We start from the raw sequence: 26,814 nt of genomic DNA, 5'->3' as shown, positions 1-26,814 counted from the left end.
AAACATGAAATATACGCAAATGGAATCAAATAAAATTAAAATGATTTAAAGTACACTGGTCACCAGTTTTTTTCCAACAAAATCGATTATCAGATGTCCAGTCAGAAGACCAGAAACAATGCCAACTTAGTAAAAAGGCAATACTTAAATTGATGTTTATTAATCATTTATTTTACAATTGTTAAAAAGCCAAATATTATCTATAATGATCTTCTACCTTCATCATGGTCTCCATGGTAAGTAGCCAACAGAAATTGACTAGCATTTTGGTTGTTCAGAGAACAATGAGCTTAAATTAGATTCACCTTTATTGTAATTGTGCCAAGTAAAATACAAAACTAATGAAATATAATTAGCATCCAACTAAAAGTTTTAAAAAAAAAACAGTGCTATGTCCAAATAACTACATGCAAATAAAAACAATTGAACCTTTTTAATAAAAAAAATTAATGGGTAATAACTTTGTGCTGCCTGGTTGAATGCACCCTGCTTGGAATGGAGTGGAAGATGAACACATAGGAACAAGGGTTCATTGGGAATAGGTCTGCATATTTTGAAAAAGGATCCTACTTTCTTTTCTGTAATTATCCTGGTCACTTCAATGCCAAGGAAGCAAGGAAAAGTTATGTAGGGCAGGAGATAACAAGTTGTTTTTTTAAAATAAAGAGCACATTAATCACTTTCTCCCTACTGTCCATCCCCAACCTTTCAATCTGGGACAGCTATGTGAAATTAAAATCAACTTTATCAGTATGGCTGGTCATAAAGTAATGTAGACTTCATCTTTCCATTCCTGATTAACTATTCACGGTGATTTGAATTTGCTTCATAGCATTTGTCTATCTCTCATTTTTAGAAAATTAAGCGCTAAATTATCTGCAGCAATAAATTATCAAGTGACACAATTTATTCCGCTGTTCCCAATTGAATGTATTCTCAGAAATTAATTAGTCAATTTCTTCTTTCTTTAAAACCATTCAGTAAAAACCATTCTGAATCCTTGCAATACAAGAATAATTATCTTCCCTTTGTAATTAATGCTGAGGAAATATTCCTTTGAATTTTTAAGTGCCGATACCTGAATACAAATTTTTATTTGAAAAAAATATAGAACATAGAACATTAAACCACAGTACAGGCCCTTCATCCCACTATGTTGTGCCAACATCTGTAAACCTACTCCACAACAGCCTAATTTTTCCTGATCTCACACACATTTTTCTCAGTAAATTGCCTGAAAGCATCATACATAGGTGTGCATTTGTATTGGCACAAGATGACACATGCTCACTTACTTGTATACTACCACAGTAGTATACAAGCTTAAGCACTTAACCCTTTGCCCACTGCCTCCATCCTCGCTTCTCAGCCCCTTCACCTGCTCTTCCACTCATTCTCCAGTCTCCAGCTCAGAGACCATCTGCAAACCTGAGCCTATTTTTGGTCTCTGGCTCAAGCCGCACATGAAGCATGTTCCTGACCCCCATCTCAGGCTAAGCACCAAGCAAAATATATTTTTTCATTCATGAATCCACTCACTCACTTCATATTCATGGCTCCAGACACACACCCAATCCCATTCCCAATCCATTGCTTTGTCACAACCAACTTTCGTCTCTGGATGAGCATTAATACACAAATAGTAGACCCAGCCTCTCTTGGGCACCCTTGTCATGCCACAAATTTTCTCTCCGTAAAGTGTGCAACATTTAATTTCCTTTAAGAAAAACTACATACAGGATGCTCCACTGCACAGTTTGGAGCCTGGAATGTCAAGACACTCATTGAAAATCCTACTCCACTACTCTGCTCTCCATAGCTCAGGAACTCAGATGCTTTGACACTGCCCTGAGTAAGATACATTAAGCAGGAGAAGAACAGCAAGAGAACTCTGGAAGAACTCAGCAAGTCAATCAACATGTATGGGAACATTGATTTGAACCATGTAGCAGCTCTACATTACCCAGTATACACACAGTCAAAAGAACACATTCACTCATTCTTCAGTACAAAATAGAGTCAACTTTTTCTTTATTCTTCTCAGCCACTACAGTTCCTTCTTCATCCCATCAAGCACCACCCAGCCAAACCCCCCTGACCTTTGATCATTGACTGTCCACCACACAGGTAATCTCAATACTCTTAATCTCATCTTCCTCCTGTGTCCACAGTCCATCATAGTGTACACACCACCCCCTGCCCCCAACCCCAGCTTCTGACCTGCACATATACGCTACTACTCCTGCATATTGCCCCAAATTTCGTGTGTCTGGAGACTGGTGTGTTGATGCGGCCAGCAGATTCTTGCCCATAATGCAACATACCACTATTTTATCGTGAGGCCAGGTAAACTGTTCTGTAATAAAATTGATAATAAGCTCTCCTACCTGGATGAGACAGGTTATGAAGAGCATATCTTGTAGGTGGAGACATGTGCTGACCTAAAGGTACCGGATGAGATTGGGATTGGTGTGTGTTGTGCATGAGCCATGGTGGTGAAATCGATAATCCCCTTCCCACAGAACCACTTGCCTCCACAGATGCTGACTGATTCACCCAGTTTTTCCAATGTTCCATTTTGGGCACCTGCAGTCTCTTTGGCCTTATTCAGAAGAGGATAGCCTGTTTAAAGGCAAGGTAGTAAGGGAACGTGATTCTGCAGGAGTAAACAAGTAGAGGAATGTTGACTACATAATATTGGCCTCACCATAAGGAATGCATTACTCTACCATCTTAGCGACATCAGCCACAACAGAACAGAACTATCTTTTTTTTAACTTTATTTATTTGAAGAATCATTAATAGTAATACAAAATACATTCCATAAAGAAAATTTTATATGAATATATATTTTAAAAAATTAAATTAAAAAAAATCAAGTCCCCCTCCCACCCCATCAGCCAACTCTCTTAAGGAGAGCTAAAATTATATAAACAGAAACTAAATGCATATAATAAATCAAAATATATCTAAATGCATATACAAAAAAAGAATAATTGTCATGTAAATTATGTATTTTTTTCCATAACAATACAAGCTTTCAATTCATTATGCCATCACATTATATTAATCACTATATTTCCATGTACTTGCTACACATTTTCAAGCTACAGACAATGCTAAATATATAAATGCAATTTGAAATTTATCCAAACCTAATCCCCTTAAGGGAATCATATAACTCATTAAAAAAATAGATGGATCTAATAGTAATTTCAAATTATATAATTTTTCCAAAATGAACTTAATTTCATCCCAGAATGGTTGTATATGCACACAAGACCAAACAGCATGTTAAAAAAAAAGTTTCAATACATAGACCACATCTAAAACAAGAATCCGAATTACTAAAACCATATTTTTTCAATTTCTCTGGTGTTAAATACAACTGATATAGAAAATTATAATTAACCATTCCATCCCGCACATTCATCAATTTAGTTACATTATCATGACACATATCCACCCAATATTCTTCAGGAAAAACAAAAGCTAAATCATTTTCCCATTTAAGCTTAGATTTCTCCCATTCCGACTTCTCCATATTGTCTTGTAATAAATGGCACATAACAGAAATATAACCCCTTTTTGGTATAGAAGAAATCAAAGATTCGAATGCCATCAATGCAGGTAAAATCATCTCTCTACCATACATATATTTCACCAAAGATTGAAGTTGATAATAAACAAATAAAGAATTTTCAGCAATATCAAAGCGCTCTTTCAATTGATTGAAAGAAAGAAATTGTCCTTCTACCAAACAATCCTGCAATGTTTCTATACCCTTAGAATCCCAACTCTTTAAATGACTATTAAACATTGAAAAAGAAATAAGCTGATTATTATATAATGGAATTAAAATTGACAATTTACCTTTTGATCCTAAAATCTTATTTTTTAATCCATAATTTTAATAAATGTTTTAATATCAGCATATTATATTCCCTCAACAAATTTATATTCCATCAAAATATAAATTGATGCACCTTGACTTCAGAAATACAGGCCACCTCAACTTTAGCCCAACTCAGGGACTGGTCCAAATCCATCAATCTACTAATAAATTTCAACTGGGCTGCTTCATAATAATTTTGAAAATGAGGTAATTGAAGCCCACCTAGTGCATAGTTCCAAGTAAGTTTATTTAATGCTACCCGTGGTAGTTTACCTTTCCATAATAATTCTCTTGTAACTTTATTTAAATCCTGAAATAAACTTTTTGAAATAGAACATGGAATTGATTGAAATAAATATTGAATACGAGGAAAAATATTCATCTTAATACAATTAACTCAACCAATTAAAGTTAACGGAAGATCTTTCCACTTAATCAAATCTGCTTTAATATTTTTTAACAATGGAACATAATTTAACTTGTATAAAGATTGATACTCAGTATTTACAATTATTCCTGAATATTTAATTCTATCAGACCATTTCAGTTTTATAATATTTTTATACTCTGACTGGTAAAATTTCACTCTTATCCCAGTTAAATTTATGTCCAGATAATGTTCCATATTGTAATAAATATTCCCATAAATGTGGGAATGATTGTTCTGGGTTTGTTAAATATATCAAAATATCATCTGCAAACAAATTAATCTTCTTCTCTTCATCCATAACTCTCATCCCTCTTATTTGTTCATTCTGCCTTATTGTTCGAGCTGATGGTTCAATAGCCAATGAAAACAGATCTGGTGACAATGGATAACCTTATCAAGTTTAATGTGTCAATTTAAATGATGATGAAACTTCACCATTTGTCACCACCCTAGCAGTCAGGTTTGTATATAAAGCTTTAACCCAACAACAAAAAAAGGGCCAAATTTAAACTTCTCCAATACTTTAAATAAAAAATCCCATTCGACCCTATCAAAGGCTTTTTCCTCATCAAGCGCAACTGTTGATATGCATTGACAAAACTAATCAATCAAAGAATATTATCTGCAGCATTTCTATTTTTAATAAAATCCATTTGATCAACATGTATCAATTTAGGTAAATTCTTAGCAAGTTGATTTGCTAACATATTTGCTATTATTTTCTAATCAGCATTCAATAAAGAAATAGGTCTATATGAAGACACTTTCAATAGGTCTCTATTTTTTTCAGGATTACAGTAACTAAAGCACTAGAGCAAGATTCTGGTAACTCATACTGTTCAGCACTTGTTGTAATACCTTCCCAAACACCGAAGATAAATCTTCATAAAAAGTTTTATAAAATTCCACCAAAAGCCCATCATCACCTGGTGACTTCCCATTGGGCATTTCCAGCATAGCCGCCTTAATCTCTAATTCTGTAAATGGAGCTTCCAAATCCATAACATCCTCTTCTTTTAATGCTGATAATGTTTACTTAGATAAATAAGAATCAATAGAACCACTATCCTGTTTCCCCTCAGAAGTAAATATTTTTTTATAAAATGAATAAAACTGATCATTAATTTCCTGAGGTTTATAGGTAACTGTTGAATTCTTTTTTACAGCATTAATAATCCGTGAAACCTGTTCCTTCTTTAACTGCCATGCAAATACCTTATGTGCCCTCTCACCCAACTCATAATAACACTGCTTAGATTGATTAATTAAACATTCAAATTGATAATTCTGATAAGTATTATAATGCAATTTCAAGTTAATCAAAGCCACTTTTATTTATCTTCTGTCACTTCCTTCTGAAATTCCTTCTCCAATTCATCAATTTACTTTTCTAATTCAAAACTTTCTGCCATATACTGCTTCTTAATTTTAGTGGTATAACTAATAATCTGTCCTCTTAATTAAGCTTTTAATGCATCCCATAACACAAAATGACTTTTTACTGAATTAACATTTTCAGACAAAAAAAGTAATCTGTTCTTTAAAAAAAAGTAACAAAGTTTGTTTTTTTCAACAACATTGTGTTAAATCTGCATCTATAAGATACCACTTCTGAACTTACATCAGAAAAAAAAAGAATGATCTGCTATAACCCTGCTTTTATATTCTGCTTGTGATAACCTTCCTTGTAAATGTGCCAATACTAAAAAAAATCTATTCTAGAAAATAAATCATGTCGAGACGAATAAAAAGAAAATTCCTTCTCTGTAGGGTTAACCCTTCTCCAAATATCCACCAAATTTAAATCCTTCATCAAGGCCCCAATTTGTATCATCATCTCTGATTTCTTTATACTTTTTTGGGATCTATCCAACAGAACTATCAATGCTTACATCCAAACCCAGGAAACTTTGGATGAAGTCAAGGAGGACTTCTAGTCCAACTTGAATAAAATCCCAATCTTTCCCAAAGGGAGAAAGCAGATAGACCTGAATGACTACAAAGCCAGGTTGTTAAATAACGTTAAATGAGATTGTCAAGAAAGGAGAAGGGAATGTTAACTCCAACGAGGTCCTTCTCTTCACAAAATATTTGGAGCTCCTTATTTAACCCCTCCCCTCTATCCCCTACTTGCTTTCCCTCATCCCTCTGACTCCTTTCCTTTCCTTCACTTTTGCCTGCTGATCACCCACACCTTTTCTTTCAGATGCCCACCCTATTCACTTCCATTCCTCCTATCACAGAGCATCTTTCTCAGCTCTTTCCCCTCCCACTATCACCACCCAGCTCCTTTATATTCTTCCTCCTCCCATTGCCATGTATCTATCACCTGAAAGCCTGTGCTCTTCACCCTTCTCCTCCCCTGCTACCTTATTATTTGGGCATTTGCCCAATCTTTGGCACACCTGAAGAAGGCCTCTGACCTGAAACGTTGACTGGCTTTTGAATTCCATGGATGCCACATGACCTGCCAAGTTCCTCCAGCATTTTTGTGTTAGTTGGAAAAACATAGACACTTGTTAGATTATATTATTCTTTTAGTGAGAGACACCAAAGATGTCAATATCATTGATAACTCAGAGAGACCATCTCTAAAATGTGCTTCTGCAAAATCTGTAATGTCTGATAAGGCCCAATGCCAGTTGCAATGACAGATTAGTATCAGTGACCCCAGAAACCAGCAGTAGTCCGAGGCACTCAACAAAATGAATGTGGCACAGGGACTTCCAACATTTAGTGCAAGTTCACAAAATCCATGATATTTAGTATGATTTATTCAAGAAAACATTGTGATACCACTCAAAGATTAAAGTAATAACACAAGCCATTACATTTACCGATAAAAGTATAACCAGTGATATGTTTGCGATAAAAATGTGTTGATAATAAATATACATGCTCATACCAATAAAAAAAAAATGATTTCCCACCCTGATTATATTTCACTCCAAGGAAAGAGACAATTTCAAATGCATACATCTGGAAAAAAAAAGGTGACTCCATCCAATTTGTAGAATATATCTCTGATCGTTTTATTTCTGCTCAGTATTATCATTTGAATACAAACTCCCAATACCGCCTTTTCGTTCCTTACATAAGACAAAAACAGAATGGGACATCTTTCCGCCCATGCTTTCACCATTTGAAATGTTTCAATGAGATTCCTCCTTTTTCTCCTAAATTCCAATGAGTATAAAACCAGACCTAATAAATGCTCCTGATGTGATAAACCTTGCATTTCTGGAAATGTGAAGGTCCTATGAACCCTCTCCAATGTGAGCATATTCTTTCTTAAATGGAGAACCCAAAACTACCTATAATACTCCAAGTGAGCTCTCATTAGTCCCTTTATAAAGCCTAAATATCAAATCCCTGCTTGCAATGAATGCCAGCTTTGCATTTGCCTTTTTCGTCACTGACACAATATGTAAGTTTAGCTTAAGGCTATTTTGCATGAGTACTCCTGGGTCCCTATGCAATTGGATATTTTCAATTTTTTCCCCATTTAAAAGAAAATAGTCTGCCCATTTATTCTTTTCTACCAAAATGCATGACTGTACCCTTTCCGACATTGTATTTCATTTGCCATTTTTCTGTCCATTCTCCTAGTCGAAGTCATCTGCGCCCTTCATGTTTCCTCAAAACCACATGCACCTCCACCTACCTTTATGTCATCTGAAAACTTGGTGATAAAGCCATTCATTCCATAATCCAAATCATTAACATGCAATATAAAACAAGGTGGCTCCCAACAGCAAACCCTATAGAACACCACTGGCAACCTGCAACCATACAAAATATTATCCTGTAGCGGGCAGAACAACCCCACACACGACAGGCCGAATCGCTGTAGTGAACAGCCAGCGGGACAGGGCATAGGGGCTTTCACCCGTCGTACAGAAGTTCCAGACTGCAGGAGCGCATTGCCAGGGAATGGCCAGGCCTTACAGTAGCATTATAACATCACTCCCATGAGCCTGTCGCCTCCCCTAAAATGGAGCGTGCGTGGTTTGAATAAACGGCAGTGACTGGTTTACTGGCTTGGTGTGGACAGCATTTATTTCAGCAGCTCTGACTTTAGCAGTGCTACAATCCCTGTATCTCGACTCTGTTACCTGCCAGTTAGCCAGTGCTCTACGCATGCTAGTATGTTTCCCTTTTGTAAGATCGGCTCTTATCTTAAGTAGCCTCATGTGTGGCATCTTGTCAAATGCCTTCTGAAAATCCAAATATGTAACATCCACTACATCTCTTTTATTGAACAAGCTTGTCAGGTCTTCAAATAATTCCAATAGGTTTGTCAAGCAAGATTTTCCTTTCAGGCAACCATGCTGCTCTGGCCTATCTTGTCATGTGCTTCCAAGTACTCATAACCTCATCCTTGACAATTGACCCCAACATCTTCTCAACCACTGACATTAAGCTAACTGGTCTATAATTTCCTATCAGCTGCCTCCCTCCCTTCTTGAAGAGTGGGGTGATTTTTCCAATCTTCTGGGATCATACCATGTCAAGTCATGTTTATTGACATCTGATTGCACAAGTACAACCCAATGAACTAGTGTTCTCCGGCCATGGTACAAAACAAGCAGACAAACAAACTGACATAACACACATATAGACAAACAATATAGCAAAACAAGTATTCATGCATACAAAGAAATAAAAATTGTTGTGTAAATTTGAGAGTCTCGAATGGTTAGCATGAGAAGTTCTTTTCGTTTTTCATCATTGCCAGTGGGAAGAAGCTATTTCTCAGCCTGGGAGTAGTTGAAAGATGCTGTGTGCCGAGTGGAAGGGTTCCTCAATGGTAGAACATGTCAATGGGAGGGAGGGAGACTCCAGTGACCCTCTCTGTCACTATTATGGTCCAGTGGATGGATCTCCGATCTATTTCACTGCAGCAACTTTAATGCAACTTTAACACTGTAATGCAGCCGGCCAGGACTCTCTCGATAGAGCTCCTATACAAGGCTGACATCATGTTGGTCAGTAACCTTGCCTGCTTCAGTCTTCTCAGGAAGTGCAGTCACTGTTGTGGCTTCCTGACAAGTGAGCAGATGTTGTGTTTCCACAATAGGTTGGAAAAGTTGCTAGTAATTTATGAAAATTCTCTGTATTCTGAACAGGTCTTGGCAGATTGGAAGACTGCAAATGTCATGCCACTTTATAAAAAGGGATGTAGGCAGAAGACAGATAACTATTGGCCAATTACCTTAATGTCCATGGTCAGGAAAATGCTTGAAGCTGTCATTAGGATGAAATTACGAAACATTTAGTATGAATGGGTTCAATCAAGCAGACTCAGCATGTATTCAGAAAGGGCTGGTCTTCTTTGACAAAATTACTGGAGTTCCTTGAGGATATAATGGGTGCGGTAGATAGAGGGGAACAGCTTGATGTATATTTGGATTTCCAGAAGGTGTTTGATAAGGTGCTGCACAAGAAACTTATCAATAAGAATGAATGGAGTTGGGCAAGTATATTGGCATGGATTGAGGATTGTTTAACTGACAGAAGGCAGAGATTTAGGATAAATGGGTGTTTTTTTCTGATTGGCAGAGAGTGGTAAGTGGGGTACCACAGGGATCCATGCTGGGCCCACAGTTGTTCACCATTTATATTAATGATTTGGATGAGGGGGAAGAGTGTAGTATTACCAAGTTTGTGGATGATAATAAATTGAGTGGAAAATCAAATTGTACAGAGGAATGTGGAGAGGCAACAGAAGGATATAGTTAAGTTAGGTGAGTGGGCAAAGGTCTGACAGATTATTAAAAGTGAGGTCATCCACTTTGGTTGGAAAAATAGAAAAGTAGATTATTATTTAAATGGAAAAAATTGCAGCATGCTGTACTGCAGAAGGACTTGGGAGTGCTTGTGCATGAATCGTAAAAAGTTAGGTTACAGATTCAGCAGGTTATTAAGAAGGCAAGTGGAATGTTGGCCTTCATCGCTAGAGGAAATGAATGCAAGAGCAGAAAGGTCATGGTGCAATGATACAAGGTACTGGTGAGGCTGCACCTGGAGTATTGTGGGCAGTTCTGGTGTCCACACTTGAGGAAGGATATACTGGCCTTGGAGGTAGTCCAGAGGAGGTTCACCAGGTTGATCCCAGAGTTGAGGGTGTTAACCTAAATCACCTGGGATTATACTCACTTGAATTCAGATGAGAGGAGAACTTATAGAAACATAAAATTATGAAAGGGATAGGTAAGATAGAGAAAAGAAATTTGTTTTCTTTGGTAGGTGAGACCAGAACTAGTGGACACGGCGTCAAGATTCAGGGGAGTAGATTTAACATGGAGATGAGGAAAAACTGTTTTTCTCAGAGAGTAGTGAATCTGTGGAATTCTCTGCCCAGGGAAGCAGTTGAGGCTACTTCATTAAACATATTTAAGATTCAGTTAGATAGATTTTTACATTAAAAAAAAGAATTAAGGGATTATGGGGAAAAGGCAGGTAGGTGGAGTTGAGTCAATCATCAGATCAACCATGATCATATTGAATGGCGGAGCAGGCTCAGTGGGCTGGATGGCCAACTCCTGCTCCTATTTCTTATGTTCTATGTTCTTATGTTCTCCGATACAGAATTATTGATATGCAGTCGAGGGTACATATCAATGAAGTCCACGATCATCTCCTTCATGTTGTCTGCGTTGAGACTCAGATTGTTACTCTTGCACCATATGAAGAGATTTTCCACCTCTTCTCTGTAGTGCAGCTCATCATTGTTGCTGATGAGGCCAACGACTGTTGTGTCATCTGCAAACTTGATGACTCTATTGGAGCTAGATCTGGCCACGCATTTACCAGAATGTCTTGATTTTTGAATGATCACTGCCATTGTCTCCACAATCTCTACCGCTACTTCTTTCAGAACCCAAAGATACAGCCAGCCTGATCCTGGAGACATCCACATTTAGGCCATTAATTTTCTGAGCACCTTCTTCTTTGAATTTTCTGCACTCACTTCCCTTCCCTGATACCCTTGGACATCTGGCACACTGCTAATGTCTTCCACAGTGAAGACTGATGCAAAATATTTATTTAGTTCTTGTGCCATCTTCTGGTTTCCCATTATTATTTCCCCAGCATCGTTTTCTTATGATCTAATATCTACTCTTACCTCTCTTTTACTCTTTATATACTTGAAGAAGCTTTTTGTATCTTCTTTGATATTATTTGCTAGCCTACTTTCATGCTTCATCTATTCTCTCCTTATGAGTTTTTTTAATTATCTTCTGCACGTCTTTAAAAACTTCCCAACCTTCATCTTCTCACTAATTTTTATTTCCTTGTATAGCTTCCCTTTTGCTTTTACGTAAGCTTTGACTTCCCTTGTCAACCACAGTTGTAAAATGTTTCCTTTTGAATATTTCCTCTTTTTTGGTATGTAGTTGATCTGCACCTTCCTCATTTCTTGCAGTGACTTCACCCATTGTTACTCTGCCGTCTTCCCGACTAGTGCCCCCTTTCAATCTACTTTGGCTAGGTACTTTCTCCTGCTACTGTAATTCCCTTTACTGCACTGAAATACTGATGCATCTGACTTCAGTTTCTCCATGTTAAATCTCAAATTGAACTCAATCACATAAACCCTGTTTTCCCACCTTAACCTCAGAATGAGCTGAAATCCTCTGTAAATACTGGTCGTTATTTGTAAGCTACTAAAAGCATATTTGTACTCCTCACAAGTCTCCAAGTATTATCGATCATGTTATAATTTTATTAGCTTACTTTTGAAGACAGGATTGAAGCTCCTCTGAAGCCTGGCATGCTCCAGGTTGACCCTCTGTCCCCAGAGGCCCAAGAAAAATTCACCTACTGGTTGGAATGCTTTCAGTCCTGCATCTCAGCTACCTAAGAAGTCTTCCACTCTGACGCCCTCCGGGGATTGGGCTTCCTCTCTCGAGTCAGCTCCAAGGAATTCTCTGTCATCAGGACTGTGCTACATACAAGTCAGCCATTGAGGGTCTGAAGGCGCACTACATGACGCCCCAGAATGATGTGCTGGCGAGACACTGACTCTCACAACATCGACAATGACCGGGTAAATTGCTGGATAACTATGTTCTGGGAACTATGGACGCTGAAAAGAAAGCGCCACTATGAAACAGTCTCAGCTCGGGAGAGGGAAGAAGAACAAGTCTGGGATACACTCATGGCAGGAGTGAGTTCAAGGTACATGAGACGGCGACTCTTAGAGCTGGGGAAGAAGGACCTTGCCAGTACACTCAACCTGGCAAAATCCCTCAAACAGGCCCAACTGGGAGCGGACCACCTCGCCAACGATAACAGCACCTTCTCTGAAAACCAGGCCTGCGGCGCACAGCAGCTGCCCCAAGTACTGACTACTGCAGCCACACGCAACCAGGAGTGCTACTTCTGTGGGCAGGTCAAACATCAAGATTGTTAAACTGGAGTTTAATATTGCAAGAATATAATTGCAAATTAATCATATCAGAGGTACAAATAATGTGATAGCAGATTGTTTGTCAAGATGTTAAAATTGATCATGTATATAAATATATACGCTCAACATTAGGTTACATTGTTATAACATGTTATATATTGTGTCTTGTTATCTCCTTTGTGATTTTAAAGATAGTTTAGTTATAATTGAATTTTAACGAGTTAAATTTCCTTTGTAGGAGGAAAGTGTCATAGTATACAATATATTTTATATTGTACATAGATAAACTTTTGGAAGATAAATTGTAGGGTTTTTAGTTAGGTCACACACAGATACAAACATTTAAAAACAGATCTCATTTAAAATGCCAGAGCTCCGCCAGACAGTCCAGGCTCCAGGTGCGTTTGCAAAAACTTTGAAGGATGCCTATATGGACTTCACAAGTAGGTGTTAATTGGACATGCTGTGGAGTAATGGATTATTGTTTTGGAAAGCAACAGATGAATGGACTCGGAAGACTGGGTCTGGAGTCGCAGTCTGTCTGAGTTCAGCTTCTGTTCTAAGAGAGTCATGTGGTTTTTCTCTGAGAGAGAGAGAGAGAGAGAGAGAGAGAGAGAGAGAGAGAGAGAGAGAGAGAGAGAGAGAGAGAGAGAGTTCAGTTCTACAGTTCAGCAGCAGCAGCTGGGACTGGAACAGGACAAGCTGGCAAGCTTGTGGAAACCCCATTTTGAAGACAGGTTGTGAGTTCTTAGTTCAGCCTGTTCAAAGCCCTTGTGGTCTATACAAGAAGAAATGGCTAGCTGTATTATGTTTCACTTGAAATAAGGGGAACAGAAAAGTAACTCTGTGATGGCCTGAAAGAAAGAGGTTATCATCTGGAAAACCCTATGATGTGGCAAGTTTCTTCAGCAAGACACTGAAGCGGCTGATCGGAAGGAATCAATTGTGAGCCCAAAGAGCAACAAATGTCTCTCTGAAAACCAACAAGAACCTTCCTGAGTGGTAACCATTTACCTTTCAAGCAACAAAGCTTGGTGAAATTCATAAATGTTAAACTCTGTGCAAAGTATAAGAATTGCCTGATACCAATGAACTTGGTGGAGAGAGAAGTGAGATTGGACTATGAATTAAAGAACTTTTCTGAATGTATACACACATTACATACACGTATGTTTAGACTTAGAAAGGGGTTAAGTTAAAAGTAATAAGTTAAAGTTTGATCCTGTTTTCATGCTTAAAGACAATTAAAAGTAACTTTTGTTTAAGCAACCATTTGTCTTGAAGAATTTTCATTGCTGCTGGGTTTTTGGGTCCTCTGGGGTCATAACATAACTGTCACTGAAATGTCCTTGATTCTAGGCTTCTTCAGTGCTTTGTTAATCTCAAGTGGGTTTCTTCTCCAATATTACTAGTGTGGTGTTAGAACAGGGTAATTATGAGCTCAACTCATCAAGCTCTACATGACAGAATCTATTCTTTACATATTACACTCTGGATTTTTTGTTTTACTTGAGCAATATTATGTCTACTATCTCTGACTTAGTAAGTCTCTTCAGCTGATCTTTAAATTTCTCTTTGATAACCACTGACTAGCAAAAAGTTAAGTATAAAGTCCTCTCTCTCTCTCTCTCTCTCTCTCTCTCTCTCTCTCTCTCTCTCTCTCTCTCTATTTTTGAGAACTATTATTTTCTCCATTGTGAATTACTTCAATTGATTCACACACCTCATTGTTTTTTGGCATGTGCTCTATCAACTGGGAGACAGGAAGTTAATGTTTGGATTCAGGCATGATGTCTATATCTCAATGTTTCATCAACCAATAGTCCTGTCACAAATGTCTAGGCATGTCCTTCAACCCTCTGTTTTTAAAAACAAATGGAGATCAGCCAATAAATTAAACCAACAAATAAAGCACTTTATTAATAAAAGAACTCACTGAAAGTCAGGAACAGTATTTGCATTGTTTATTCCACAGAGAGAATGTTCTGGAAGTTTCTATACTAAATATTGTGGCAAAATCTCAAGATATATTTGTGTTATGGTGTAAACAAACCTTTAAGTTGCAACAGTCAATAAGTTTCATGGAGAAATAGAAAAATTGCAGATGGGAGAATCTTGAGCAAACAACTCAATAGGTCAGACCTCATCCACAAGTGGAAATGATCAGCCAATGTTTCAGGTTGGGACTCTTTATTGAGACTAAAGTAGGAAGACATAATATCAAATTCATTAAGGGTGAGAAAAGATAGGGAAGGCTGCAGACAAACCAAGAAGTGATAGGTATTGGGAAAGTTGTAGATACAGGTAGAGGAACAGAACACATGGAGGGATGGGGTGAATGGGTGAGAGAGCAACGTGTAAGTTAATAAGAGATGGAAAGAATGAAAGCAAATAGATATGAGGGTTACATGTAATGGTAAAATTCAATTCGATGCCGTTGGATTTTGTAAAATGGTGGCTGCATTTAAACTCTATTTTCAAAATGTGAGTTCTTTGCTGCAATTATATAATGCTTTTAGCACTACCAATCAATGATGCACTTCTAGGTGATTAGTTATCATGGTTAAATAATAAATTCATGCAAAGTGTTCTCTGCATCCCTCAGTTAATTGATGCAAAGTGGCAGAAAACTGGAGGATGGCTAATACAGTCCCTTTATTTTAATAAGAAGGCTGTAAAGACAAGCCAGGAACTATAGGCTGGTGATCTTAATGTCAGTCATGGGTAAGTTACTAGTAAGTTGTGAGACTTATGAAACATGAAAGTCTGCAGATGTTGTGATTATAGTAAAAACACACTGAAATGCCGGAGAATCTCAGTTGGCCTTTCAGCATCCATAGGAGACAAAGACGTTTTGGCCCTGAGCACTTCTTCAAAACATAAGCAGAATAAACAGATTTTATTCTGTAAAACTTATCTACTTGCATTTGAAAAGCAAGGGCTGATGAGGGATAGTCTGCACAGCTTTGTGCATGGGAAACTGTGTTTCGCAAACATTTTTCAAGAGGTGACCAAGAAGATTGTTGAGACTGGACAATAGACTTCGTCTGCATGGACTTCAGCAAGGTCTTTGACAATTACCTAATTGATAGGCTGGTTTAGAAGATCAGATTTTGTGGGATCCAGGGTGAGCTGGTCAATTGGACATAGAATTGACTTGATAGTGGGAGGCAGAGAATGATATTGAAGAGTTACTCAGATTGGAGGCCTGTGACCAGTGGTGTGTTGCAGGAATTGGTGCTGGGCCTACTGTTGTTTGTCATCTATATTAATTATTTGGATAACAATGTTGTTAGCGAATTTATGGATGATACCAAAATGGGTGGTATAATGGATACTGAAGAAGATTATCTAAGTTTACATCAGGATCTAGTATAACTGGGAAAGCGTCAAGATGAATTTAACTTGGACAAGTGTGAGGTGTTTCACTTTGGTGAGTTAAAGCATGCCAGGATTTACACAATGAATGGCAGGATCCTCCAGAGTGATTTTGAACAGAGAGCCTTATAGATACAAGTACATAGTTCCATGAAAATGGCGATAACAGGTAGACAGGATGGTAAAGAAGGCATTTAACACACTTGCCTCCATCAGTCATGGCTTTGAGGGGAATAGACAGATGAATCAAAAGGTGAATCTAAAACTAGTGTGCATCAATTTCAGGTGAGAGGGGAGAGATTTAAAAGGGATGAAGATGTACCTACTTCACCCAATGGGTGTGGGTATATGGAACACGCTGACAGAGGAAGTTGGTCAATTATGACATTCAAAAGACATCTAGACAAGTACATGGATATGAATGTTTTAGAGGGACATGGACCCAAAATAAGCAGATAGGACTGGTTTGGTCAATATGGACATTGGTCTGAAGGGCCTAGTTCTGTGCTGTAAAATTCTGACTCTATAACTCTGCTTGGTCTCCAATGGTTTTCAGTGAGCTCCTCCCTAGATCACTGCAATGCTTGCTTATGAATCACATCTTTTCCTTACAGCAAAGTATAAACCTTTCTTCTTTGAAGTTACATACTTTCACGTGATATGAAAATATATAATATCTTAGCTTTCTTCAATGTTTAGGTGTTAAATTTGCTGTACAAATATAATGTCAGTTATTCAATGAGATCATTGATTGGTCAATTGATTTTTAATTGCCTTGAGGAGCATGAACTAAAACAGATTTGTTTCTGGAGCATGTTGGGGGTATGGAATGATCTGCCAGAGGAAGTGGTAAAGGCACATACAGTTTTATCATTTCAAACACTTGGATGAGAGATGGGAAAGGTTTAGAGGGGCATGGACCAAGTGCAATGGGACTTGCTCTGGAAGGCAAACTGATTGACGTGGACAAGTTGAGCTGATGGGCCTGCTTCTGTGCTGTAAAACTCTATGACTCTATTATTGATTCCTTATTGCCAAGTTCTCTTTTCAAATCTTCCTCATCTCACTGCAGTTTGACAGCCCCAAACTGAAAGGGTGTTAAAAAACTGAAATGCTCAAGCATAAGCATTTTATTCCTTTCAAGGAGAAAGTTTAGGGCATAATGTGCACAGTACCTGGATCAACAGATGAGGTGTCTTAGAACCTACAGCATAGAATAAGGTATAGGATGAGGTAATAAAAAGAGAACTAAAATGAACGCGATCCAACACTATTTAGAAAGAACCTGACTCTGTCTTTCCTGAAGGAATCATTATGGGATTCAAACCAAGACTATTAATTGGAAGACTTCTGAATTGGCAAAAAGATCAATGGAAATGTTGCAAGGCATCTACCAGTTTTAACAAGCCTCCAAATACATACAATTGTAAACTATTATTTATTGTGGAATATCGCTTAGTTTGAGAATATTGATCTATAGTGCCCTTTATTTAAGCTTTAAGGACAGCTGAATTTGTGTCAGCAGTGCGAGTATTCAGGAGAACTTCCTGTTTGCTTTTCCATGAAGTAGTTCACCAAAAATATATTTCAAATTAATTTAAAATAAGATCACTTCCTCTGCTTAATTATAGCTCATTAAACATTGACCATTCCTCCAATTTATTGTGAATCATTGTCAATGCACGTTCATTATGAGGTTTTACAAAATATTTTACATGGCATGCAGTACGGTTGAGTTGTTGAAGTGGAGGCCAGTGCTCTACCGCTCATCAAAGTTCATAACCTTGATCTACTCTGGCAGCTGAGACAATTTAAATTCAATCAAGTAAATAAAACCTGGATCATTTTCAAAGATGCTAGGCTCTGTAATGAAATTTGATCTGATGCATATACGGCCTTCAGGGAAAGAAATCTGGCATTCTTAATTAGGGAGTCGAGTGGCCTGGAGAGTAGGAGGTGTGAACAGAGGCAATTTCGACAAGGGAGAGTGGGTCAACCATGGGAGGAGGAGTAAGGGAAAGAGGATTGGTGAGTTACCCAACCAAAGAGGCCTGATGAGGATCCCAGGCCTGGCGAGGCCCGGTGGAGCAGCAGCAGCCGCGAAGAGAAGTCTAGGCCGGTGAGGCCCGGAGGGAGAAGTGGTGAAGAGGAGGATCAATTTTCTTTCCTTTTGTTATTGGTCTAATTTGTTAAATAATATTAGAAACAGTATTGCTGGTAGTCCTCACTATTTTCAGTGATCTTGGAGCTTTGCTCAATTGCCACTAGGGAGTTGGGGAGAAATTTTCCAAAGATTTTTCCTGAAATTGGCTGCAGGTTTTTTTCTTTGATTTGTCGTCTCCCCCAGGAGACACACTACCAGCATAGTAGGCAAAGTGGGATAGAGAGGGAAAGTGAGGGTATGGAACTGAGGCCAGAGGAATGTTCCTCTTGTAGGATGTGGATTATTAGGGAAATCAGTGGTTTCCTTGATGACTACAAATGCAAGAAGTACACCCAGCTGATCTCCTGTCAAGCCATGTTAAGGCTTTGGAGCAGGAGGTTGATAATCTCTGGAGCATTTGGGAAGCAGAAGGTGTGATTGCTAGGACTTACAGGGACACTATTGCACCTAGGAGACAGGAATAGGGTAGATGGAATACAGTTAGGAGAGGGAGAGGGAACAGGCAGGCAAAGCAGGGCTCCCCGGTGGGCATCCCCCTTAAAACAAGTTTATCATTTTGGATACACTTGAGAGGAAAGACTACCAGGTAAAAGCAGTCAGGTCTTTGGCACGGAGTCTGGTGCTGTGGCTGAGAAGGGCAGGGGGAAAAAGAGGTAAGCAGTAGTGATAGGGGATTCCATTGTTAGAAAGATAGGTGAGAGGTTCCGTGAAGGAGATTGTGAATCCTGGATGGTATGTAACCTTCCTAGTGCCAGGATATAAGATATCTCAGATCAAGTTCATGTCATTCTTCGATGGGAGGTGATCAGCCAGATATTGTGCACAATGTAAGGGACCAATGATATAGGTAGGAAGGGTGAGGAGCTCCTGCAAGGAACATTCATGGAGTTAAGCACTAGGTTGAAGAGGAGGACCTCCAGGGTAGTCATCTCAGGATTGTTTCCTATGACACATGCTGGAGAGGTTAGATATAGGAGAATAAGGCAGCTTAATATGTGGCTGGAAACATGGTGTAAAAGGGAGGGATTCAGGTTTCTAGATCACTGGGCTCTGTTCCAGGGAAGGTGGGATCTGTACCAACATGACAGATTGCATCTGAACTGAAAGGGGATTAATATCCTTGCAGGTAGGTTTAGTCTTGTCCTGATGGGCTTAAACTAGATTTGCAGGAGGAGGGGAACCAGCAAGTTAGAGCAATTAGTGAGAAAGAGGAGGATAAAGGTCATGTCAGGAGTGCATGTATAGACAGAAATCAAAGGTTTGTTAATGATAGAAATTTACTCAAATATATTTATTTTAATGCAAGGAGTATTGTTAGAAAGGCTGATGAGCTTAGGGCATGGCATTATGACATTATTGCTATTAGTTAAAACTTGGTTGGAGGAGGGGCAGGACTTGCATCTTAATATTCCGTGGTTCTGTTGCTTCAGACGTGATAGAGGGGGAGGGATGAAAGGAGGAGGAGTAGCATTGCTTGTCAGGGAAAATATCTCAGCTGTACAAAGTCAGGATAGCCAGGAGGACTTGTCTACACAGGCCATATGGGTGAAGTTGAGGAACGGGAAGGGTGTGATCACACTGATAGAATTGTATTATAAACTGCCCAATAGTCAGAGAGAATTGGAGGACCAAATTTGTAAAGAGATAGCAGACCATTATAAGAAGCAGAACTTCGTGATAGGAGATTTTAACTTTCCAAATAATAACTGGGGCTCCCATGCTATAAAAGGGCTGGATGGCTTGAAATATGTGAAATCTGTTCAGGAAATCAATTTGTAGATCAGTGGTTCTCAACCTTTTTCTTTCCACTCACAACCACTTTAAGTATTCCCTATGCCATAGGTGCTCAGTGATTAGTAAGGGATTGCTTAAGGTGGTATGTGAGTGGAAAGAAAGTTTGAAAATCACTGTTTTAATCATACCCTAATTGACTTGCTATGTTCACAATTTCATAACTCCAAAGGAAATGGGCCGCCATCCAGTCCATCTCCCATTGGAAGATGAAAACCCCATTGGTGACACCAAAGGGGACCTTGAGAAGTGGTAGAGGAGGCCATCCGCCTCAATAGCTGTGTACTGAAGATCTCACGGTGGATGGGAAAATGGTGATTGACGAATTTCAAGTCTATCATGGAGAACACACAGTACTGGGCGATTTGTTTAACCATAACCTCAATGTGAGGAAGGGGGTACACATCCAGCTGCGTTTAGCAATTAATGGTTAATCACCATTCTGCGTTTATCTCCACCCTTGACCACCACTACCTGAGCTTTCCACAGGCTGGTATTGGCCTCGATAATCCCTTCATCCAGGAGCCGTCATACCTTTGCCTTTATAAGTATGGTCCTCCTCACTGTATCACCTGCTTTTAGTGGTGACTGGCTTACAATAGGGAGTGAAGTTGAGGAACAGCGGCGAGGGGTCGATGGGGAGGGTAGAGAGACTGCACGTCAGTTAGGCCAACGGGGGAGGGGGATAGAGTGGCCAGTTAAGGAACTATACGTTACTGACCTTGATGAGTGCGAGAAGGCCATTAAGTTGCATAGAGACACTCTTTCAGTGGCACTGGAAGTCTAGCCCCAACAGTACTGGCGCGCAGGGCTCTGGCATAATGAGGAGCTTAAAGTCTCTATATGTCGTGCCCCGTACAGTCAGCGTCACCATAATGTAGTTATTGATTTCTGCGGAGTGAGACTTTCAGGCTAGATCGACATTATAGGCAACTGGTTTTGAATCAAGGGAGAAACGTTGGAGAGTGTTATGAGCCCAGAGGACCCCAAAACCCAGCAGCAGTAGATAAATGGTTACTTAAACAGAAGTTGCTTTTAAATATCTTTAAACATGAAAATAGAATCAAACTTTAACATATCTCTATTAACTTACTTAACCTAACTTAATCCCCTTCTAATTCTAAGCGCATGTGTATGTAATGTGTATGTAAGTTCAGAAAAGTTCTTTGGTTCACAGTCCAATCTCACTTCTCATTCCTCCAAGTTCACTGGTTGCAAGCAATTCATATACTGTGCACAGAATTTGACATTTATAATGTTCACCAGGCTTTGATGCTTGAAAGGTAAATGGTTACCGCTCAGGAAGGTTCTTGTCAGTTTTCAGAGGGAGATTTGTTGTTCCAGGGCATCCATAACTGATGTACTTCCATCAGCCACTCCAGTGTGTGGCTGATGAAACTTGCCCCTTCAGGGTCCTCCAGATGATAACCTCTTTCTTTCCGGTCACCACAGAGTGCCTTTTTGTTTCTCTTATTCCAAGTGAAACATTAGACAGCCAGTCCTCTCCTCTTGCATGAACCGCAAGGGCTTTGACCAGGATGTTTTCCAAAAGGGGATTTTCCATAAGCTTGCCAGCTGGTCCTGTTCCAGTCCTAGCTACTGTTGCCGGCTGTAACACCAAAGAACTGATCTCTGTGTGTCTCTCTCTCTTTCTCCCGCTATAAAAAAGGGATTGAGTCACTTGGTTGTTGATGGAGAGGTTCATCATGGAGTGGGCGAGTTGATGAGGGCTGTTCTGGGCCAGCACCACTAAGGCCAGGATTGGTCCGTGGTCCGACCCGTGCTGACTCGCCTTCTAGGGGCATGATGGCAGTGCCCATACAGAAGCGTGGGTCTCCATGGAAGTCAGGGCCACCAAGATGGGAGCTTCCATGTCACGGCGTGGTCATTCCCAGAAGATGCTGGCATCCAAGATGGCTGGGACTGGGATCAGCATACTCGTGTGTAGTGGCCCTTCTTCCTTCACTTAGAGCACTTCACATCTCTCGCCAGGCAACATTTTTGGGGTGTTTTTCCGGGCCGCAGAAGTATAGGTGCTTCTGGGAGACAGCAGCTGTGGTGGGTTTGTTAATCGGACATGGTAGCAGACCAATGGCTGGTTGACCTGCATCCCAGGATGGCAAACCCATGTGGGCCTGTTCACAGAATATGCTTCTGTGTTGTGGAGGGTGATCTCCAGTGACTTCATAAGATATATCTCTCCTTTTAAGTCTAACTTAATTTGCTCAAGTAGCCTCTGGCACACATAATCAGACCTGATGCCTGCAACATAGGTATCCCAGATTATGTCTTCCATGTTTTGGGTGGTCAATACTTCCTGGAAATTGTACGCCTGCGTGAGTCCACGCCGGGCCTGGAGGAACTCATCGCCTGATTTGCTTGGTCATTGTCTGCGGGTGGCCAGCATGTGCCTGGCATATACTTCGTTAACTTTCTCCCTGTTTTGTCCCTTCAGTCTATCCATTGGTTTCACATACATGGTGGCATCCCTGATCATTGGGGACACTTGGGGTCTGACCCAGGAGAAGAGAAGATGGAGTCTGTTTGTGTCTCTGGCCACGATGCCAGCTAACTTTTGTAGGAAGACTTCAAAACAGCGTAGCCAGAGATCTTAGCTCTCTGAGGCATAAGGCAACTGTAAATCAATCTCCAATTTGTTGGGTTTCAGGAGTTGGCCCATTATTGGCAATGAAAACAAAAAAAATTCTGAATAAAATTGACGCACAGTAAATAACTTGAGAGGCTGAGACTGAGTCACTGATTTACGGGCTTCTATTCACAATGGACCCAGGCTTTCTGGGCAAGGGTAAATGTGTTAGAGGTTTTATACAAGGTCAAAGAGGGAGAGGCCACTTGTACAGTCACAGGACAGGGTGGATCAAGATCATCAGGAATACAGCAGTTCAGCAGTTCACCACAAGGCTTTACATCAAGAACTGCATCACTTTCTGGATTCAGTGCAGCAAGTGTACTAGCCAACTGTGAGATGTGCTCGCTGAATCTGTGATACATCTCTCCAAGCACTGAATCAATGGTGTTGTAGAGCACTGTCCAAAGTTCTGTTTTTCCTGATCATCCCTAAGCCATGTAGTTCCCATAATCTCATAATCATCTATAGTCATGTTTGCCTTGCGTATCAGTTTGATTGTGGATCTTAGCGGCCATGTCCCATACCTTATTAAGCTCCTCGTCACAACAGAGTCTCCGTGCACAAGCTGTTGCACTAGCCTCAACATTTAAACTTGTCAGTGTTCTCTTTCTATAGAAAATTGGTGGGTCCAACAGGACAAGAACTGAGAAAATGGCAATGAATGAGAAGCTGGCCTGGATCATCTCGAGCAGCAGGCCCACAGCCTCCATTTGTGCATCTGCGCTATAGACCAGGAAAGAGTCAATCCCACTAATTAAAAGGGATGCTATGTCAGCGAGGGAGTTTAGAATGATTGACACAGTGGCAAGATGTCCTGTCCATCTCTATTCCAGAAGGCATTTAAGATACACATCCTTATAGTACACAGCAATGGTGGCCTTCCTGAAGAATTTGAAGAGGGCATCACACTCATGAAAGAAGTCCATAGCTGGTGATTAAGGCAATGTACATAAGGTATCTCACGACCCAGTTTCTCTTGCAGTAGCTTCTGAATGCCATCATGCTTTCCAGACATCAGAGCAGCCCCATCAAATACCTGGCTTAAAATCTTTGCTATGTCCAGTCCAACTTCATTTAGCTCTGCCAAAACGATGTCTGCTAATCACCTTTGCCAGCTGTTATCATGTATCATACACAGATGTTCTGTGACCTCATATGACTCATTAAAAAATAGAATGATAATCGACATATTTTCTCATCCGGTGAGGTTCCTTCTACTTTCAATAGGAGTTACCTACATCCTTCACTATAGCCTCAGTCACCACACTGCTGAGTGTAGCTATGAGTTCATTTTGCATGTCGTAGCAGCTGTGTGTGGCACTGCAAGGGATCATTTTCACAACCTCAGCCATATCAGGATTCTTTTTAACTGCATAATCTAGTAAGGAGAGGGAAAGTCCACGAACCGCCCCCCCCCCCCAACATGTTATCAAAAGCTTATCTTCCCTCATAAAGGAAATTAGTTTACCACGAAAAATCCGAGAACATGGATGACAGAGGAAACATAATACCTGTTCAGTTGTTCTGCATTTACAAGTGTTGAAATCTCCTTTCCAGTACGGACACACCATCTCCTGCTCCTTCTTCAGTTTATAGCAAGAGATATGCACCTTTGAGGATTCATGTTTATTAAATCCACGATCTCTCTCTCTCTCTCTCTCTCTCTCTCTCTCTCTCTCTCTCTCTCTCTCCTGCCCACACGCCCCCAGCATTTTTCCATTTACCAAAGGCCACACTCACAGTGATGAAGACTTTCGAGTGGTACTAGACAAGCAACAGCAAAAGCAAAATGCTGCTTAGGCCTTGACTCTCTACTCAAGCCTGTCTCAGTTGTGATACCAAGCAGAGACAAATGAATGGTTCTGTGGGAAACAGAAGTACCTTCACAGATTGCGCTCGAAACAAAAATTGAGAACAAAGAACATTTATTGTACAACAGTGCAAAGTTGGGTGCTTCTCCTTACCCTAGGAATACACACAGATACTGGGGCTCACCCAACTTTTCAGTGTAGAGATAACCCCCCCCCCCTTAACATTCTTCTGCCTCCTGGATTGGTTTGGCATTTGGTAATTCTGTCTGCCTATGTGCAGTTTCTGTAAACTTGACCATGGGGTAGCCTGTCTGGGACCCATCATGTCATTGTCCTTATTCCTGAATCTGCCTTTGTCCTTATTCACACATCTCAACCCCCAGGACTTACTAATTCTATATGCAGAACTTGCTAGTTCTTTCTATCACTATAAAACCTTTCTTCTATTGTACTTGCGTAACACTTCCTCACACTCTTATCAGAATTCATCCCTCTTCAGCATTTACTTAACTTCCTCTAGTCTAGTCTATTATTCTTTATTTTATTCATACTAACTTTACTTCCTATAATCTATTATCTCTCACAATCCCCTCTTTTTCTTTAGCTACGCTTAGTAAATTCTCAACTGGAAACTTGGTCTTTTTCCCAGCGAGTCAGTAAACGAACTGTAATCTCAGCATCATCAGACGGAGTTCGGGAAACATACATCCTTTGGGTTGTAGGGATCTGACGAAGGGTCCGTTGAATTAAACACTGCACACAAGTCATTAGGCAGGGAAGTTTCATGATGGCCAAAGTAATGAGTCCAACTGCTATAAGGGCTGTGAGTATCCACCTCCAGTCAACAGTAAAAAGTTCAACCGCCTGACCATTGTGACCATTGTCATCAATCGATCTTTCACAAACGCTGCCCTCAGCAGCTAACAAGTAATCGAGAGCCAGGCGATTTTGATAAGCTGTAGCTCATATCTGTCGTTGTTCTTCAGCCAATAAATCAAAGGCCATCGCTGTCTGTTTGGTGATAATCTTCAAAACTGCCTGGAGTCTGGTTAAACGGTTTAAATGCCAAACAGCTGTGGTAGTCTGGAGCAGCCTGAGCCATTTACAACTCGAATCGCCCTTATAGTGATTGCCTTTAGCCTTGCCTTTAGCCTTCCGAATGCATTCGTGACCCAAGGGATGATTTACAAGATGCTAAGTTGGGGGGGAGCGTTTATTGTTACCTAACCTGTGAGTAGCAGCTTGTCTGCGAGCATTAGCATATATACCCCCTTCATCCCTACTCCAGGTCTTTTTTTTTCTTTGGCTTGGCTTAGCCCTGACTAATGTTCTGCCTATCATTTTCCCACCATCTTCTTTGTACCATATTTTTAGCACTCATCTCTTTAATATCTGTAGAGGCCAGGACGCCAACCCAATCCACTCCCTAGGGCAGGTCTGTTTCCCTGGTCCATGTTGGGATCCTAAATTAAACCATACTAAATAAGGTACCCCACTATGAATAGACTCTATACCTGTGCCCTCTCTGCATTCTAAAGGTAAACTTGTCCATTCCTCAAAGTAATTATCACCTCTGCTGCCCCTATTCCAGGAGGACTTAATACATTGTATACAATTGGGTGGTTTCCCAAAAATGGGGAACCAGCAGAAAAACAATACAGCAAATAATAAAAATAACATTACAGCACTTTTTCCCGGCGTAGCGTAATTTTCAGACCAGAAGGATGCGAGACTGCACGCAAGGTGGAGGGTGTATTATCAACGTCTTTAGTTCCTGGTTTAGCTTGTTTAATGCATTGTATGTGAGTCCACCCCTTTTCTTTTGTTCGCACTGCAGTGTCTATAATCAGAAGTACACAATAAGGGCTGTCCCATATCGGTTTTAGTTTATGGTCTTGCCACGCTTTTACATATACCAAATCACCAGGTTTAACAGAATGAATAAGATAGTCCAGGGGTGGGATTTGAGCTAATAAACCCTTCTGTCGTAAGTCATACAGAGAAGTAGAAAGTCCCTTACGAGGAGCTGTGTGAGTCCTAATTAAAGCTAAGGGTAAGCATTTAATCCAGGAGAGGCCAGTTTCCTCATGAAGTCAAATGAGTTGATCTTTCAGGGTGGATTCATCCGTTCAACACGGCCTGAACTCTGGGGGTGCCATGGGGTATGTAAATGCCAATCTATTCCCAGAATTTTACACACACTCTGGAGTACCTGAGAGGTAAAATGTGTACCTCGATCTGAGTCAATGGTTTGAATAATGCCATAACAGACTCTAGTA

At 39.9% G+C, this 26,814-nt stretch overlaps 1 protein-coding gene across 1 annotated transcript in view; it reads right to left on the bottom strand.

The window, feature by feature from the left end:
- Positions 1-2,554: 2,554 nt before the first annotated feature.
- Positions 2,555-26,814, bottom strand: part of map3k22 (mitogen-activated protein kinase kinase kinase 22) — a 179,077-nt gene continuing 154,817 nt past the window's right edge. The window contains exon 21 of the transcript XR_011352488.1: positions 2,555-2,656. The gene's annotated coding sequence lies outside the window, so the exon portion shown is untranslated. The remainder of the gene's footprint in view (positions 2,657-26,814) is intronic.

Source organism: Narcine bancroftii, chromosome 2 (genome assembly GCF_036971445.1).
Source record: "Narcine bancroftii isolate sNarBan1 chromosome 2, sNarBan1.hap1, whole genome shotgun sequence".
NCBI classification, from domain to species: domain Eukaryota; kingdom Metazoa; phylum Chordata; class Chondrichthyes; order Torpediniformes; family Narcinidae; genus Narcine; species Narcine bancroftii.
This window is presented reverse-complemented; position numbering and strand designations above follow the sequence as displayed.